Consider the following 20,565-nt stretch of genomic DNA (forward strand, 5'->3'; position numbering starts at 1 on the left):
ACGCAGTGTTACCTGGGAATATTTGAGCATTGTGGCTGAAAAGACGGTACTGGGGAAGTTCCCCAAACATAAACAGCTACATCTCTTTTCCCGGATTGAGAAAGTGTTCAGACAAAAAACCCCCAAAGCTGACATTTGCTAAACACATTGTGAGCACTTTGACCTGTAAGGTTCATGGCCCTTCAGCCTTTTCCTTAGGCTCTGGGATTTCTTGTTTATGTCACCCAAGGTTGGTAGGGCCTGCAATGTGTCAAGAGTTTGTCTCCCAGGATGGAGGAAAGGGCACTGAGAGGTCATGTCCCCAGGTCACCTGCCGGCTGGAGAGATTTGGGAGACGGGCTAGCGCAGAGACCCTTTGGTACCCCATCTCTAAATTGGGGAGCTAAGTATTTAGAAGGGCCTGGGTGGAGAATCTTTCAGTTAGGGCCCTACTTAGGATTTAAGGTCCCATGAGTTTCACTGGAGTATCAGTGTGTTTGCCCCCAACTCAGGGCATATGTGTGTGTGTGTGTGTGTGTGTGTGTGTGTGTGTGTGTCTGCCCACAGACATTTGCACAGAGGCACGTCTCTCTAGGGGAGGTCCCATAGGTCATTTCCCAATGAAAATTTGAACAATATACCCCCGGTGGAGAACGGAAATCTGCAACATTAAGGACAAGCAGGAAGAATGATATTTTTATGTGACTCTATCATTTATTTGATAAACGGAGAATTTTGTTGCAGCGGATTGAGAACTCTTGGAGTTTTAGACCAACAGGGAATGAGTTACACCACTGGGCCATCTTCATAAAGAAGATGAAGAGGCCTTGGCCATGCGCTCGCTCGGGAGGAGCGTGAGGGGTTTGACTAATGCTAGTTCTCTGCCCCACTTTGTTCTTCAGTCACTGGGGGTGTGGGTGCTCCTTGGAGAGGGTCAGAGTCTGGGAAACCAAACTCTGTTGTCCACTCCTACTGGCACATATAGATCTAAGATTAGGAGGCAAAGCCAAAGGGCCCAAAGCCAGGTGGACCCTGAAATAAACTGGGGAATAGGAGCAAAGTTGAGAGCAAAAGGAGCCTGGGAAGGTAGACTCTGTTTAAGGCACAGATCTGCGCGAAGAGCAGCCACAGCACTTTCTAGATGATTCACACTTGAGCGGTGCTTTGGGCAGCCAGCAGGAGCAGGACACAACACTTACTGATGGATGGATGGATGGATTACTAGGCGTTCATTTATTCAGTAGTATTCAGTATTTACACGTGCCGGGAGCTAGGGGTTCAAAACTGAGAAAGACGTGAGCCCTGCACTTACGACACATGTGGTTTAGGGGAGGGAGTCCGAGAGGCCCTGGCCACGGATAGCTCACTTCTGCAGGAGGATGGCCCACGTGAGGTGGACAACGTTTTGGCTGATAGACAACCTGTGAACGCATCCACTGTTTGACATACCATCAATAATTTCAGGTGATTTTCATAACAGAATTACTAGATATTCTTTCATTATTTATTCAAAATCATCCTAAATTGAGAAGATTGCTTCTCTTTAGGGCATTTCTCTCGAAATAGCTGCCTAGATCTGGGAGGAATATTTCCTGGTTCAACTAATTTTGATGACACTCTGACACCGTGGACGGCAGATCGTGGAGTAAGCCAGCCGCCTGCTCCTTTCCGTATTGACTTCTGGGTCTGACTTTATTTGGCCATCGGTACTTCTTCAGAGTTGTTCAATCTTGACATCTTGGATGGGTGAGAGGTGGTCCTTTCCTCCTGAAACATACAATGGCCCTTAATGATCCTGAATGAGCCTGATGGCAAAGGACTCAATTCAGTTCCACAAATAAACTCCTGGTGTCTAGATATTTAAAACTCTCCATTCCAGATAGATTTGTGAAGAGGCTGCCCCTCCTCACCACATAGCTGATACCTTGGGTGATCGAGGGATCGCCACCAAGGGAATGAAAAAGTTCTTGGCATGATAGGATATTAAGAGGTGATCCTTCAAATGGAATTGAGATTAAAATCACAGAGCATCACCAAATATAATATATTTTATATATTATCTATAATATATTTTTATACATAAAATATAATATATTTATATACTATATAAAAATATATTTATATATTATATATAAAATATATTTATATATTATATATAAAATATATTATATATAAAATATAATATATTTATATATTATATATAAAATATAATAATTTTTATATTATATATAAAATATAATATATTTTATAAACCGTTAATTGGATTCAGTGCCTTTATATGCTCATTCAAAAATCAGGCAGGTGTCATGTCTGAGACAATATTTCTAGATATCATCCTGGCTATTACTATATCTGCATTGTGTTTATCATCATGTGATGGCTTTGAGTCTTCACAATCATAACTTTGAGGACTGCAAAAACATAATCTTTTTTGTTCTCCATAACTGATTAAAATCACACCCCTCATGAGGAAACTTTTTAAGGTGATGGAAATGTTCTCTGTCTTGATTATGGTGATAATTAAAGGACTTGTGCATATTTGTCAAAACTCATAGAACCATATAGCTTAAAAGAGTGAATTTTACTACATGTGAATAATATTTGTGGACTTAAAAATATTCCAAGCCCCTATTTCCACTGATGATGGAAATCTTAATCCTTTTAATTCAAAATAAACTCCATAAATTCCAACATAGAGCTTAGTTTCTCTTGGGTGAAAACTGGTCAGTTTAGGCTTCTTCTCATTCTCCTCCCTCTCTTACTCCAAGTGGACATGTCAGTTCCGGGAACTCGCCCTCAGATGTGGCCAGGACCCCTGTGTGTGCACCACCCTCTGTTCTTGGCCATCCCTGAGGTGTCTCTTTCTACTTCCTCTTTGGGTAATGCTTCCTCCCTCTTAACTTGTGCTGAAGGGAACATGTCCCATCGTGCCTTTGGTTTCCCTCTTGTAAACATCCAGTGAAAAATCATATTATAGCTTTCTCCCCAGCCATGTGACATTTTTAATATATCCTTGTGACTAAAGAATTATATATGTCCCCATGAAGAGCAAATATATGTAACGTAAATATAAATATAGATAGACAGATGGAATTTTAACTCTTTGTATGCAGTAAGCAGAAGCAGAAGAATCCAAGATTCCTTGTAAGGAAAATCATAAGGATACTATTGACGGCGATATTAAGGCTTGGAGTTGAGTCTGATAAGTCATCATTAACAAATGCTTGGCACAGATTCTGCCCTAAAATGATGTTTGCAAAAAAAAAAAAAACTGTGGGGGAAATTTGAAAGATTTTTGTGTCCCTCAAGAGATGGTGTTAAATCTTATTATGTAGGCCAAAGGTTTATAAAGCCCAAAGAATGCTGAGCTTTGCAATGATACATATACTGTGCATTCCTTGAGAGATGGGGACATTGTTGAAATGACAATAAATACGGTAAATATAAGGACGAGAGTGTTGAAGATGGTGACATTACAAACACAGGTGAAAGAATGCCCCCCAAACAGTGAAAACAGGCAGCTATTAAAGGAAGTGGTTGACAATTGCGGCAAATAGGATACAAGAATTTTCTTCTGTGCTGATGGCGGATGGGAAAGGCTTTCCGAACGGCTGAAGCTACTGACTAATTGTCGGAAAGAAAAAGTCAACATCAGCTACGGTGAAAAGAACTTTTAAAAAATATTGGCAGAAATGCCCAACATTTACGGGTAACCTAAATCAGCAAGCTAACTTTTTCAAATACTTTTAGCTAAGAGGGTGACAGATACAACTACTTAAGATAACTACTTAAAATCCAGTGCTTCAAGAATGGTTATTTGTAGTCAGAATGATTGGTTAGTAATACCTGCCTTTGAATATGTTCAGGTAAAATGGTCTTTTCCATTCTGTACAACATTGACACCTGGAGACCCATCCTTATAGTTTTCAAGTATTCGAGCTAATTCCAGGTTCTCTTCTAACTCACATTTTGGACTTATCACTGGGATCCCTCAGGAGTTCACCCTTGTGTGTGGGGTGTCCCTCTCCTAAAGATAATTTGCCGGCCTCTACGTTTTTACAGCAGAATGCGTGTCGTTAAGCTAGAACATACAGCCCTGCCGTTAAACCAACAACATCGAGCCCTGACTTTCATGCCCAAGGACAGACAGTGAACAAAGGATTCTTGATCTTCACTTGCTGTTTTAGCACATGGTATTTTAAGGTGTGTCTAAGCAACGTGGTAACTTTAAAAGTTCCTTTTGCATTGTTAGATAAGGAAGAATTTTATATTGCCTTAAGGATCATGAAAAAGTCTGGAGTCTTTAGAATCTATTGTGATGCATTTAACATTTTTAAAAAGAATCTCCATGCTTTCACTGCGGAAGCAAATGCTTCGTGAATCTTGTTAAAGGAGAGTTACTGTTACAGATTCCAGCAAAATGTCTGTTTCTCCTAGCGGGATCATATGTTTTCTTTCAACTTTTACAATTTAAACTATGTGACTCTTCTTGATGTAATTTGAGAATAAAATTTAGCGCTCATCTATGATAATCACTTTGTTCTAAAATTTCTAGTACATTTATTTCTCTTTCTTTGAATTTAGACGACAAGTTAAGTTTTTTTTTTTTTTCGGTGCATGTATATTAAACTTAATTTATAGCAGCTTCTGGAAGCACAGAGTTGAGAAGTATTGAAGGTGCATGCAGGTAGCAGTCAAGGTACAGGATGTGGTCATTGCCGTGTACAATGATTAAGGGATGGCTGAGCGTTGTTTGTGCTGCAAATATATGTCTCGGTTCTAAATAATTTTTGATATGTACGTTTTAAACCTTTAATTATTCACTCATTTTTGTCATATGTATTTTAATTTTTTAAAGGTCTTTATTATTTTTAAAAATTTTTACTGAGGTACAGTTGATTTACAATGTTGTGTTAGTTTCAGGTGTACAGCAAAGTGAGTCAGTTATACATATACGTATATCCACTCTTTTTAAGATTCTTTTCCCATATAGTTTATTACAGAGTACTGAGTAGAGTTCCCTGTGCTATACAGTAGGTCCTTATTAGTTATCTATTTTATATATAGTATCTTTATTTTTTTTTAAGCTGTAAACAAGTTCACTCTTTGCCTGAAATGAAAATACTTGGGTAAACAGAAACAGTGTTCCTCTATAAAGACTTCTGTTCATGCTTGTCCACACACTTGTCTTCATGAAGAATTCTCCTATAAGTTTTAGCTTAATTCAGTTCATGCAGCTACACAGGTTGTAAGACCAGATCATCTTAATAGGTAGCTTTTAAGATTTCTGTGATTGTCCTAAATTCATCAGTGTTCTAATATTCTGCTTAAGCTCAGCTGGGTTTCACTCTGGGGCATTTTAGAATATGTAAGACGGCACAAAGAAACTGATTTATCTTCTCTGCTTACACCATTTCCCAGTATACCACGTTTGTCTTTTTAAAGGTCAGGTGTGATGGAAGCAGACAATGTTTCTCGCTTACTTTGTTTTCTTAACTTGTTGGACTTTCACGTCTGAGTTCTTTGGAAAATGTTAATGTGAATTTCTATAAATGCAACTGTTCAATTGCACCCAGGATGGTTTAGAAAGAGTTCTAGGATCCTGGAATAAAAAGTACTCATTGTATCCAAGATATTATTCATATTAGTAGTATCAGCAAGAGCAATCTCTTTCCTAATTAGTGACTTCTACCAGTGTTTCAAAAATTGCTTTAATTCTAAGGTCAAATATAGTGGATCATAATTTGCCGGTACCTCACTGAGCTCTTTTTTAAAAATCATATTTAAATTTGCATCTCTCTAGGATCTTTGTATTTTTTCACTCTCAAGAGGGCTATTAAAAATCTCCATTATTGGAATAGTGATCTCCATGAAGTAGCAGCATGAGTGACCAGCTGTGATTAGAACAGCCAAACTTCAGGGGAAAAAATTGCCACTTTTGTCTAATTAAGAGAGAGAAGAGTTTTTTTTAAAATACAATTTCTCATAATAACTGTGAAAGTGTAGTGGTTAATGAAAGTGCGTAATTGCTAACAATAATTATTTTGAAACAGTAGTTCTGGGAATAGCTGAGAGTCTGTATTAATGGGTTAAACAGGAAATAGCCAAGAGTGTGTTTGAATAGGGGTGCACATAAGAAAAAGGGCCAAGGCCAAGTACCATGGAAAAACTCATATCAACTAGATTAAAGAATGTTCTGATTCCCTTCCAGGGTATCTAACTACATTCAAAGAGAAAATAAATATGAGAAAGATAATACCAGATTTCTGACATTTCAGTGGTGGTTTATGATATCTACGTGTACACTGGCAGGAGGCCAGGTGCCAAGACAGAGTCTAACGTGTTTATCAACCTCATCGGCATCAGAGGAGATTCAGGGAATCGAAGCCTTCATCAATCCAAAAATAGCAAAGTCAAGTTTCGGCTTGGACAGGTAATAAAAAGATCTTTCTAAATTCGTGCCCACAGTTTTTCCTCTAACTTCTCTAACTAAAAAGACACTCAAACAGAAAATTCCTGAGATGCTCATTTGATACCAGCTGGGAAGTACAGTAGGTGTGGTCATTTCTTGGTGTGCATCTTGTCCTCAAGTTGAGTTGAGGTGGGACTTAGCCAAGGACAATGCCACCATGAGTAAGTCCCAGTTTCCTCTTCTTTTAAAAACAAGTACCCTCACCCCCCGCCGAAAAAAAACAACCCAAAAACCAAGATTCTACCTCCAGATAGGACGGACAGTATAGCTTGTAACAAAATGACCATCCTGCTGACAACTAGAAATGTTTGTCTTTTTAAATTGGTTTTGAAGGCACTGAAGAGCTGCCAAGGCAGTTAGGGCTTGAGGGTCCACGATCTTGGATAGGAAGGAAGTTCAGAGGAGAACCTGATACTCAGCAGAGCTTTCTGTTCGGTCGTTCATTAAGTGGAAGCTTAGATCAGAAAGTGGCATCAGAGAGCCTGAGAGGCTGTGCAGAGATTTCGGAGGCTCCTGGGGTGGGGATGCAGCCCAGCAGTGAAGACAGACCCTCATAAAGCCCCACCTGAAAAGCGGGACCTTTGTGTGGGTTCTCCCCGGGGCAGGTCCTGCAGGTCGTTAAAGGGGGAAGTGACCCCAGGAAGCAGCAGTGAAGGAAGGTGGAAGAGAGAAAGAGAGAGGCAGAGCCGATCTGAATGTGTATCCCAGAGGTCACTGCTGTAGGCAGCAGGCACTGGATCCCTGTGACCTCAGCTGGCAGCCTGGGCACCCACAGCCCTGGTGCCAAAGCAGCCTTAGGGGAGGGAGCCCAGGTCCTCGGGCCACGCACAGACAACTCTATCCCTGCCACCACGCTCACTCCACCCATGAGCCCATTTCACACAGGAACTTTGGGGCCACAGCGAGGCTCTACATGGAAAACTACAGAATATTATTGGAAAAATGTAAAAAAGACACAAATTAATAGAGATATAGGGACTTCCCTGGTGGTCCAGTGGTTAAGAATCCAATGCAGGGGACGCAGGTTTGATCCCTGGTCAGGGAACTAAGATCCCACATGCCGCGGGGCAACCAAGCCCACGCACCACAGCTACTGAGCTCACGTGCTCTGGAGCCCATGTGCCACAACTAGAGAAGCCCAGGCACTGCAACTAAAAAAAAAAAACAAAAACAAAGATATACTATGTTCCTGGATTGGAGGACTCAATATTATAGAGTTCTCACTTCTCTCCTAATTGATCTGCAGTTTCATTGCAATATCAATCAAAATTCCAGAAGTATTTTTTAATGGAAATTGGCACTCTCATTCTAAAATGTACGTGGAAATGCAAAGGGTCAAACACACCACAAATAATCTTGAAGATTATTAATCTTGAGAAAAACAAAACCGGAGAACTCACACTGTCACATATCAAGATTTATTTTAAAGTTAATACAATTAAAACAGCACTAATTGGTACAAGACAAATAGAGCAGAGAAACAGGCAAAGACCAGAAGAATATATAAATATCCTTCTGTCCAGCATCAAGGAAACAATAGTCTTTTAATGAATTCAGAGAGTAAACTGGGTATCATTATAGAAAAAAAAAATCATGAGCCCTATTTTATACTAACCCTAAAAACCAGTTCCATACAAATTTAGGTCTAAGTGTGAAAGATAAAACAATAAAATATCTAGAACATAGGGGAAAATCTTCATGACCCTGGGAATAGATTAGGATTTAAAATGTTTTTAATTGGACTAAAGTATACATAACATGAATTTTACCATTTTAACCATTTTAAAATGTACAATTCAGTGACATTAAGTACATTCACACTGTTGTGCAACCATCACCACCATCCATCTCCAGAACTCTTTCCTCTTGCAAAACTGAAACTCTGGAGCCATTAAATAAAGATGCCCATTCTCCTCTCTTTGTTCCCTAACCCCAGACCCTGGCTACACCTCTCCACTTTCTCTCTCTATGAATTAGAGTCCCTTCGGCACCTCATCTAAGTGGAATCATACAGCATGCGTTTTTTTGCGACTGGCTTATTTCACTTTGAACAGTATCTTCAACATTCCTCTGTGTTGTAGCAGGTGTCAGAATTTACTTTTTTTTTTTTTTTTTTTAAGGCTGACTAGTATTCCATTGTACATATATACATCTTGTTTACCCATTCATCCATCAATGAATTAATGCACCTTTTGGGCACTGTAAATAATGCCATGAACATGGGTGTACAAATATAGACTAAGATTTTAAAGACAAAACAGAGAAAGCACTACAAATAAAGGGGGAACTGTAAATTACACCATTTTAATATTAAAGACTTTTGTTCCTCAAGACGCCATTAAGACAAGTCAGAAGGTGTGAGAAGATATTGTAAAATAAATACAGGCTAAGGACTTGTTTCCAGACCATATATAGAATGCCCCCAAATCAACAAGAAAACGACAGAGAACCCAGTTTAAAAGATAAGCATGACACTTGAACATGTCCTTTGTAAAAGAGGTTGTCCAAATAGCCAGTAAATGTGAAAAATATATCCAACTTTGTTAGTAACCATGAAAATACAATGGAAACCACAATGAAGTGTCTGTGCACTATCAGACAGCTTAAACTCAAAAAGAATCACAACATCAAGTATTGATGAGCCGCTGGAGCACCCAGGCCTCTCATACAGACACTGAGCCCACAGGGCATGCGTCAGTATCAGCATTTTGGAGAACTGAGACTATCTACCAAAGCTCTATAACCCAGCAGTTCCCCAACAGCAACGTACACGCATGTGCATGAAAAGACATGTACAAGAGCCTTCTGAGCAGGGGGTTATTTGTAATACCCCAAACCCAGAAACTACTGTCCACAAGTAATATAGATAAATAATTTGGAATAATCTTCAGCAACGAAAATGAACAAAATGCTGTTAAACAAAACAATGTGGATGAATTTCCCAAAGGTTGAGTGAGACAAGCCAAGCAGAAAGCCAACACACTGTATGCTTCTGCTTGTGGTCGGTCCGAGATCTGGCAAAACTGATTAAAAGCATAAAAAGTCAGGTTACTGGTTCCACTTGGGGAGCTAATGACTGGATGGGCCATCGTGGTGGGTGAGTCTTGGGTGAGGCTGACGTTTTATTATCTGCGTGGACGTGTGTGCGTTGAGTGTGTTGTGCACTTAGAATGTGTGCACTGTATATCTAGTTAACAAATAGTCTGTTTAAAAACTTTATATGTATACATATAAATATGTGTATATGAAATACACATATTTCAGTACATAGTTCATTTGGAACTGAAAGCCACCGAGAGGCAAACAGCAGTGGTGGAAAAGCAGACTGCTGGGGTCTGAGTCCTGGCTCGCTCAGCTACTAGATGGTGTCCTTGGGTGAGGAATTTAATTCTGTGTGTCATTCTCTTCAACTGTAAAATGAGAAAATAAGTAGTGCTTACCTCATGGCTTATTCTAAGAATTAAATGAGTTAATATATAAAAAACCCTTAGAAGGGTTTGTACCTTGTCAGGACTGTAAGAACTATTATTTCCACTAGCAGTAGTAGACAAAACAAACGCTATGATTAAAATTTACAAACCTTTTCTTGGTAGACCGTATGATTGAGGAGGGCAAGAATTACATGCTACATGTTTGTGCGTGTCCCACAAGGCATAGGATAGGACGTTGAACGTAAAATAGTAAGCGGGTAATTTTTATGGTAATAGTAATAATATAGTAGTAATATATAGCAATATAGTAATGTACTAATATAATACTAATAGCAATGCTATTTTTTTCTAGAGAAAGGAAACGTCCTAATGGTCACTGAGTTCATTTTTTATTGTACACGTTGATATTTTTTCCATTGAGGCAGTGTCTCTTGGAAAATTGAAGGAAGTTCTGATTAGTCATGATGGAACAGGTCCAGGTAAGATTTGCTTAGTAAGAAGTTTGTTCTTCAGATTAATTAAAAATAGCATAAAAGGTGGGTGAAAGGAAAGATGAATGTATAACTCATGGAAAATTGAGATGAGAAAATAATTTTCTTTTAAGAAATTATGGCTAGATGAAGTTTTGTTGGATTAGACTTATTACATGACTTTAAAAGCTCACTGCTATGTTATTATGAAGGACATTTCCTAGGAATACAGAAGCTTTATTGTGTGTGTGTGTGTGTGTGTGTGTGTGTGTGTGTGTGTGTGTTTAAAATCTCCAGACCCACTAGGCAGTATTCAAAATTGCATCTATCATGTTACCCTGCAGGTGCGGTTCCCCTGGCTCCTGTCCTCCACACCCTGCAACAAACTAGAAACTTAGGAATCATCCTTGCTTATCCCGTTCTCTCCCTGTCTTCTACCCCTTCTACAACTGTTAAGTAGGTCTTGTCAACTCTACCTCATTAATATCTTCTTTATCTTTATCTTTATTAATATCGTCTTTATCTCCCTTAGAGCTATTGAATTCAAACTTAAATTTATTTGACTCTGGAATCTGCATTATTTATTGCTAAAATGCAACTACATATTTTAACTCATATCATGGTACCTACACCGTTTATTACATTTATTTCCAGACGCCTTTTCTCCTTCTACTAGATTTTGAATTTTTTGAGGTCTGGTATTATATATTATTCATCTCTATTCTCCCAGTGCCTAATTTAGTGCTTAATAGTGTAGAAATTTAATGAATGACAATGTATTGAATGAATGGATTTAAATCAGTGAAATGATTTTGAGTAAAGCTCTTCAAAATCATTTCACTGATTCACTGAGGAATCATTTCTTCCTCAGAAGGAACGAGGAGAGCTTAAAATGACTTTTGCAAGGAAGAAGTGTGTGTATTTTGGGCCAAACCGAGGAGAAAGGAAGAAGAAAAGGGAAGGACGAGTGTATAGAAAGAAAACAGACACATGATAAAGGAGATGAGGATCACATGGAGGAAATTATTAGAAAGAAGCAGAAATAAGGAATTGAACAGAGGGAAGAAAGACACGCTATGCCGCCCCCCATACCTGGCGTCCCTGCAGAGAGGCGTGGCCTCTGCCTTATCTCCACGAGGGATGGAAACTTCCACCATTTCCTGCTTTTATCCTAAGTTCCCCGGCAAACAGGGCCTGGATTTGCAGAGCAGCTGTAGATGGGTCAGAACAGGGCCGTTAGCAGAAATCCCTGGCTTAACCAGGCTCTAGGTTTTAGAAATTATTTTGAGACTCCTCTTGGTGATGAGGGAAGCCAACAGTGTTGGAAGATCTAACCCCAAAGACTGCGGGAGGTACCGTGGAGATGCTGTGAGAACAGGGCCTTTTCTGGATGAAAGGAAGAAAAGGGAAGTTACACGAAGGGGCAGGTTTTTGAAGGGTCAGGTGTTACTACCACGGTTGGTTGATACAAAGAATAAAAATGGCCAAGGGAAAATTAAAGGAACATTGTGATTTTAAATATATTTAAGGAGCTAAATTACTCATATAGAAAAAGCTTTAGATGGAGGAACCAACAAACTTCTAAATACTGATTTTTCTTTCCAGTGGAACACTGATTAACAAAACCTGTGCAGGTATGGAAAGACTTCAGCTAAACTCTCAAGACCCTGTTTTAACTTCCCATTTTAAAAGGAGAAGCTGCTGACAACATTATTCTCTTAGCTTGGATACAGTTGTATCTGTGGGTGTCTCACCTCAAATAGAATAAATAGAAAACTGCAGTAAAGAGCCCTGTGTTTACAGCATACCTTGTAAACCTTCAGAATAGGAATTATTTGGGTACCTTAAAACAAACAAACTAGACTCCTGGGCCCACCCCAGAGATTCTGATTTAGTAGGGATTGAGTCATCAGAAATAAGATTTTTTTTTTTTTCTTTTTGCAAGCATCTTAAGGGATTCTGAGTCATGTGGTCTCAGACCATTTGTTAAAAAAGCTCTGCTTTCTGATGTAAGAGTTCTTTGTTGAGCTCCTACTTTGTTCCCAGAACTTGTCAGAGGCTGGGCATTCAAATATGAACAGGGTGCAGGTGGTCTCTGCCCTCACAGTCCGGGCTGGGTCGGGGCAGACACATAAGAAATAAGCAGGTGAAGTATGGCACCTCGTCTGAAAGGGATCCTTAGAGTGGCCAGGGGACCTAGCCTTGTCCAGAAAAACACGAAGATTCCCCAGGAAAAGATGAAAAATGACAGGTAGGCCAGGAGTGAGGGCTGGCTTTGGTGAGACACTTGGCGGATTTTTACGGGCTCTTCTGACTGATGGGCTTGGGGTACTTGACACTCAGGTAAGGAAAGTTGAAAGCAATTACTATAACATGATTTTAAAATTCTTTGACTAAACTATCCTTCCTACATTCTGCACACTCTTTTCACTAAAAGAAAAAACAAATTACCATGATAGAATATCTAGGCTATGTTTTTCTTTCTTTTCCTTTTCAAAATTTGTATTATATATAAAGTCTGAGATAAACCGTCACCCAGTCTGAGCCTAGAACATTGCTGTACCTGTACTCACCTCTCCTATTCTCTCCCCCAAAGCCGTCATCCTAAATTTTCTTTTATCATTTCTTGATTTTTTTAATCCTTGCTTTAGAAAAAAGAAGTCTTTACTAATTATGTAGGTATCCTTAAAAATACTTCTGATAGTTTTTGTGCTTTGTAAAAATTGTGAATTGTGAAAAATTATTGTACATAATTAATTTATCCATCTCTTGTTAATGGATAATTGTGCTGTCTCCAGTTGAACTGTTACATACACACTGAAGTGAATATTCTCGTGTGTGTCCCCAAGTGCATAGAAGCCAGAGTTCCCTAGGGAGGTGGTTCCCAAATGGAGGTGATGTGGCATCCCCTGGGGACACTTGGCAATGTCTGAAGGTCGTTTTTGGTTGTCACACTGGGGACGGAGTGCTACCAGCATCCGGTGGGCAGAGGCCTGGGAAGCTGCTAAACGTCCTACAATGCACAGGACGGTCCCACAGCCAAGAATTATCAGGCCCCAGATGTCAGTAGTGCTGAGGCTGAGACAGCCTGCTCTAGGGTAAATCCATAGAAGCCAATTGCAGGATCAAAGAATAGGATCATGTCCAGCTTTATAAGATAACCTAGATTTTTCAAAAGAGATTGTACTGTTTTACTGTTACCTAGAGTGTATATGAATTTATATGACATCATATTCTCATACACAGCTAGTACACTTAATTTTTGCCTTTATTAGATGGGTCGAAAATGGTATCGCATCGTGGTCTTACTTTGCATTTCCCTGATTTCTAAGAAGAGCGAGCATTCTTTCATTTTTTTTGTCTGTTGAATTTCGTCTTCGGTGGAAATGCATGTTCTTGTCTATAAGATTTAGGGTAAAGGCAAAGGTCATGTGAGAAAAAGTACTCAGAAAGGGGTTTTAAAAAGATAGAAGTCTATTTCACACGCAGGTAACAGTCCCAACGTGAGCAGCTGTGAGGACTCTGCCTCCGTGCCAGCCCTCGGGGGCCCGGGGCCTCTCGTCTTGTCAGTGTACCGCCAGCTCCACATCAGCCTCCTCTGAGCGGTCAGAGCTGGCCGCAGCACGTGGGAAGGAGGGCAAGGCCCTGGCAACAATGTCTTTTAGGCAGGTGAGGTGGAAACTGCCCACACTACTTCTGGTCACATGGCGTTACTGAGAAATTAGTCATCCTGTTATCTATAGCTGCAAAGACTCCTGGGAAATGTGGGCTGGAGCCTTGCAGGGGTTGAAGAAGGCGTGGCGGCACAACCAGCAGTTACCCCCGTGGTACCTTGTCTGGTTGGTGGTATATTTGGATGAACTGAAATTCTTAATTTTAATGTGGTTGAATTTAACAGTATGGTATTTTTTTCTAATAATCAGCACATTTCATATCTTAAGGAAGTCCTTTCTCTACCCCTAAGATATTCCATATAGATAGATAGCTAGGTAGGTAGGTAGATAGATAGATAGATAGATAGATAGATAGATAGATAGATAGATGATAGATAGATGTAGGTATGGATAGATAGATATTCATATAAGTATGTTCATACATACGCACACATTTATTTTTATATATATACATATATAAAGCCTTGTCTCTCTAAGATTTAGATATCTACTCCAACTGTAGTTGATTTCTGTGTCTGACGGGAGACTAGAATCCACTTTCCCTCTCTTCCGTGTGTATAGCCAGCGGTACCCACTACTTATCACAGGTTCCGTCTTTTCCTGAGGGCTCGACAAAGTCGGCCCACCTGCATCACATACGGGCAGTCTTTGCTTTGCACGGCTTCTGTCTGCACTGATTCCAGTTACAATGATTTAGTTAAATAATAGAAATCCCCCGACAACATGGTTCAAGCTTCAGTTACCACGGTTTGATCATGGTAGCTGCATAAAGCCCAAATTTCACTGCTAGCTCTTCAGCCCACTGAGCCACCACCTAAGTCCCAGATGCACATCCTGAGCAGCGACAAATCACTGCGTTTCTCTCGGAGTCTGACAGCGACGCGTCACTGCCCATCTGTCACTTGGTTCATGCACAGACAGCAAAGCATGTAGTTGTAATTGTAGCTGTATTGACTCCTACTCAACTGACGCTTTACAAACACGTGCAATTCAAAGATGAAAGCACGTCGACGAAACCAACAGGGGTAATGCTGGAAGTGACGTTCAGATCAAACATAAATGGAGTTATAGGAGCAACATCCGACTCTGGGAGTGTTGACACTGTCACCAGTTGCGAGACTTCAGATAATAGCCAGCAGAATGTCGTGAAAGGAACTTGTGACCACAAATGAGCAAAGTGGTTGTGACAGAAGGATGAACACGTCCCAGAGAAAGTGACGTTGGTAAAAACGTCACGTTAAAGGAACTCCCGGCGATATGTTTTGGGATGAAAATCACAGAGGATGAAATGAAGCTGCGGGAACCTCAGAAAGCAGGAGGCCGATTTGCTGAGGCAGAAACATGATGCCTACTCTTCACAGTGAGTTGTATGCTGAGAAGGCAGCACCATTCACATTACTCTTGATAAGGTCCTGTGCTTTAAACGAAGAAGTACACCTTTTAATTCTCAATGTTGCTAACGTATTAAATTACAGTGTTCTAAGTATGGCGTTGATTTTTTTCATCTTATACATTTATAACTAACAGTAAGAGAGTTTTGTTTTGTTTTTAAATTTATTTCCATTATTTATTTACTTCTTTAAATTTATGGCTGTGTTGGGCCTTCGCTTCCGTGCGAGGGCCTTCTCTAGCTGCGGCGAGCGGGGGCCACTCTTCATCGCGGTGCGCGGGCCTCTCACTGTCGCGGCCTCCCTTGTTGCGGAGCACAGGCTCCAGACGCGCAGGCTCAGTAGTTGTGGCTCACGGGCCCAGTTGCTCCCGCGGCAGGTGGGATCTTCCCAGACCAGGGCTCGAACCCGCGTCCCCTGCATTGGCAGGCGGATTCTTAACCACTGCGCCACCAGGGAAGCCCCAGTAAGAGAGTTTTTGATGTCTTGGTATCACGCATGGTCTCAGCGTGTGGTCTTTTCATGGTTCTGCCCTGTTGCTCAGAGCAAGTTGTGTAAACGTGTAGGTCAATTCCAAGTCCTTTTCTCTCTGCCATCAGTCAGTTTATCTATGCCAGCACCAATTCTGTGTTGTCTTACTTAGTATAGATTTATAACACACTTTGATACCTGGTAGGCTGACTCTCCTACCTTACTGTAGTCCTGGAGTGCCTGAGACAGTCCTGGGCTGTGCTCGTCCACATACATCTTACCATGCACTGGTCTACTTTCTTGTAAAACCCTATGGTGAATTTGATTTAATTACATTGAAGTTTTGGACCTGACATCCCTATAATTTCTTTATACTCACGAATATAGGCTCACTCTCTATTTGTTTATGTCTTCTTTACTGTCACTCCTGAAATTTAGGTAATCTTTCTACAACTTATACTACATCTCTTTTTAGATTTACCCTACATTCTTAAGTATTTATAGCAATTCAACATTGTAACTTTCATCGACTTACGCTTCTTAACTGTTCCTTTCTGGTCAATAGAAATGTCATGGGTTTTTATATATTTATTATATATCTAACCATTTTCCTCATCTCTCTTGATTCCACTATTTTCTGTAACTTCTTGGGGTTTTAAATTTAGAAAGTCACATTTTCCATGATTAATGACCGTTCTGTTTCTTCTTTTCCAACAAATTACTTTTCATTCTCCTTTCTTCCTTCCTTCTTTCCTTCCTTTTCTCTTTTTTCCCCTTTATTCAATTGCATTGACAAATTCAATAATCAGTGATAACTTCTAAATGTTTACCACTAAGAATGATGATTGTGACTTTACATCATTATTTAAACATATCAGTCTTCTATAAATAACGTACTGAAATGCATTTATGTGAGTTTATTTTGCTGCGTTTGGCTTTTAGATACTTTTTAAAGAATTTAACAGAGAGTTTGTGCCCCTGACAGAGAACCCTCTCTCTTCTTCTGCTTCCCCTGCTCTGAGTAATCAGGTAGCTCACTGAGGCTTGCATTTCTCTGCTGGTATAACTTGGATGTGCATAGTTTTGTACACAGATTGCCTGACAAGTGTATTTTAACAGGAAATTAGGAGACTCGATGAATAAAATCACAATACTAGTATATTTTATGCTACGAGTCAAAGCGATCTCCTTTGTCAGTTTACACAGGTAAGCGGTTGGTTTCTTGAGAGGATTGTTGTTAAATCTGAAAAGGAAGATGGCAATCAACAAGTGCTGTTCCCGTGCAACAGGTGTGCTGTCACTGTCCATTTCTTCCAGCTGTGTCACCAGCCTGCCCCCTCCATCCGTCTGGCCACTTCCTCCCCTCCTTTAAAACCAGAGCTGAAGGCCTTCTCTCCCCAGGAAGCCGTTCTTTATCCACACTAGTAATTACTAAATGTTGTAACATTTAGCATTTTTCTCTTCTGGAATAAGCATGCTGAAATGGAAAGGATGCTGAATTAGGACTTAGAAAACAGGTTTTTGATTCTGCTTCTCAAACAGGTGCTCTGTTTCCCGCTAGTTCTGCAAACGTGAGTATTGCTGTCCATGTCTCTGAGGTTCAATTTCCTCATACGTAAAGTGGGTATAATACCTGTTCCTCCCGGTTCATCTGAGTCATTTAAAATCAAATGAAGGTATATGTATATATGTATGAACTGTGAACTCTAAAGCATTATTCTAATATGGTGTAGATATAATATAAATTAAGAGAATTAAGTTGCAAGGGCAGCTCTGGAATTCATTGACCATTCATAGGAGTATCACTTAAACTCTCTGGTCCTCAGTTTCAGACTCTTTATGCTGAGAATGATTAAATAAGACCTACCTACTTTATAGGGCTATTATGAACAACATCTTAAAACAAAGTGCGCTATAAATAGAAATCATATAGCTAAATTCCTGTTGTTATTAATCTGTAGAATACGTTGGTTCATTCATTCAGTCATGGTACAAATAGTAATTTACCATGAACCGTAGTAGGAAGTGGAGTAGATAAGGAGATTCAGGGATAAAGTAATATGGCCCCTGCCTGCAAGGACTCAGTAGACGCCCACGTGAAAACAAATGTTCACGACCTAAGGGCCATGATAGAGACATGTGTGAGCGCCCAAGTGCCAAGGTGGATGTCTAGGTGATTGCATGTTCCCTGAATCTAGAGAACACATGCATTGCGTTGTGTTTATTCATTTATTCATCTGCTGACTCAAGCACAGACTGCATGCCTCCTAGGAGTCAGGCACCATACCGAGTCCTGGATATCTAGGGATAAAAAATGAAGCGCCCCTGTCTTCAAGGAGCTTCCACCTGATGATGAGGTAGGCGGGGAGGGATGCGTGCTCTGAGTTCAGCAGGTGGTTTGGTCATTGCTGACTCCTGAAGAGGACACTCTTTCGGACACGTGGGGAAGCACTTCGGTTGACTAAGTGGGTTTTACCTTACAATAGTTCCGATTCTAGGAAATATCCATACTTTTGAAACTTTATAAGGAGTTGCATTCTTATTTGTATGAACAAGATGAATAACACTTCTCTGATCTTCTGTTTGTTTTCTTACTTACTACACATCCATTTGAAATGTGTGTGCATCGTAGGAGTTATTGCCATTTTATAACCTTCAAGCTCTAGGAAGAGACCTTATATTTTTAGTTTTTGCAAGGACTCTTTATTTCTTAATGGGGAAAGACTGAAGTTTTTCAGAACTGGCCTTGAATTACAGCTCTTTCATGGACTAGCTCTGGGAGCCTCTGTTTATTCTTATGTAAAATAGCAATAATGACACCTATTTTGCAAATTGTTTGAGGATTTCACACAATATACATAAATTACCTGAAAAAATGTCTTGCAGTGATTGGAAGCTCCACAATGACAAATGTTATTGCAATAGAAGCAATTTTAGATTAAATAAATCTTTAGATACAATGCCATACATGCAAAAGAGGTAGAAACTTTTATTTCTAGATTATATGTCAAGTATTTAGAACTCCCCAAATAATTAACCTTCATTTTTAAAAATCTAGATCTGTACAGTCCAATACAGTAGCAATTGCTACATGTGACTAATACATGTAAATTGATGAAAATCAAATAAAATAAAAATTCAGTTCCTGGGTAGAACAAGATACAGTTCCAGGGCTCAATAGCTGCAGATGGTTAGTAGCTACTATATCGGGCAGCTTATACACAACATTTGGTTCTATATCACATCTAGATATTTGGTATCATATGAAGCTATGCTTAATATTATCAAACATATTTTTTATTGCTTTTAATACAGTGGTAACCATGGAATAACCTAAAGAGTAAATAAAAGATTATTACTCTTATAAATGTGTCACATTTAAAAGATCAAGAATCATCCAGAGCAAGTGATAATAGTCATATTCTCTTCAGAGCTAAAATCGATTTTATTGGCAATGCAAAAGAGTAGAAGTCAAGATGGAAGTGACTTATTTCTCCAGGGTCTGTCAACATTTTGGAATAACTACAAACAAGGAAACTGTCTTTGTAAAGAACAGAATGATACAAATGAAAATGGTCACATGTTTTACTGTGTTATACTAGATCATATGAAATACCACACATGGCATATCATTGCACTATTATCATCAACTGAACTCTAGCAGTATTGGCAGAGTTTGCCTAGCTCATTCTCCTTGCAGACCCGGGGTTACATAAGTAAGAAAAGGGGAATTTTCTTGCTACCCCATTAGAGGTGGAAGAACCGTATTTAACATTTAGTCTCCTGCCTTGCTTGACAGATGAGAAAACTGACACCTAAGGAGATTAAATACCCTGCGTAAATCACAGATGAGCAAGTCAGTGCAGGGCCTCCTGGTCCCTTGGGCACTCTGTGGAATTTTAATTTAGTGTCTATCAACCTACTGTTTGCATTTTATCACCATGATTTTGTGAATTATCCACTAAGAAAGATCCCTGCAAAAATTACTGAGTTCAGTAATTTGATTACTGATTTGTCAGAAAATTCTACTGAGATTGTGCAAAGTTTAGAAGAAAGGTTTTGGGAATTCCATGGTGGTCCAGTGGTTCGGATTCAGAGCTTTCACTGCCAGAGCCCCGGGTTCAATCCCTGGTCTGGGAACTAAGAGCAGCCAAAAAAAAAAAGACAGTTTTAGTTTTCACTTGTTTCCCCAGCAAAACTTAGCCATTTAAACTCAAGTCCCCTTCTACTAATAAGGAAAGAAAAAGTACCTGAGAAAGAAGTTATTTAGAACTTTATTGTAGAGTTAAAATAAGAGGGAGTCTACTCTGCCGTTGGACCCGCTAAGATTTGTTTACGCCTCTCCTTCTGTGTGGCTGGGAGAAAATCAGAGGCGTGTCCCCAGCTGGCGCTTACTGCTCTCTGACCCTGGAACAGGCTCCCCGGTGAAGCAAGACTTCACACAGTCTCATCTGATCCTCACAGACGACCTCTGCACGGGCTCTGTGATAACCGTATTCCACAGATGAGGCAGCTGAGACACAGAGGTCAAGTTTCTTACTTAAATATGATTGGTTGAGTCAGGGTTCTGGTCAAGGTACATCTAAATCTAGAATTGCACTGTCCCACGTGGGAGCTAGGTGTCTGTTGAACTCTTGAGCTGTGCCTATTCCAAATCAAGGTGTGATGTAGGTGTAAGGT

The 20,565-nt window shown here is 39.8% G+C and overlaps 1 pseudogene; it reads left to right on the forward strand.

Annotated features, from left to right (window-relative positions):
* The window catches only part of LOC137751010 (lipoxygenase homology domain-containing protein 1-like), a 101,394-nt pseudogene extending 84,084 nt beyond the window's left edge, over nt 1-17,310 (forward strand).
* The last annotated feature ends 3,255 nt before the right edge of the window (nt 17,311-20,565 follow it).

Source organism: Eschrichtius robustus, chromosome 17 (genome assembly GCF_028021215.1).
Source record: "Eschrichtius robustus isolate mEscRob2 chromosome 17, mEscRob2.pri, whole genome shotgun sequence".
NCBI classification, from domain to species: domain Eukaryota; kingdom Metazoa; phylum Chordata; class Mammalia; order Artiodactyla; family Eschrichtiidae; genus Eschrichtius; species Eschrichtius robustus.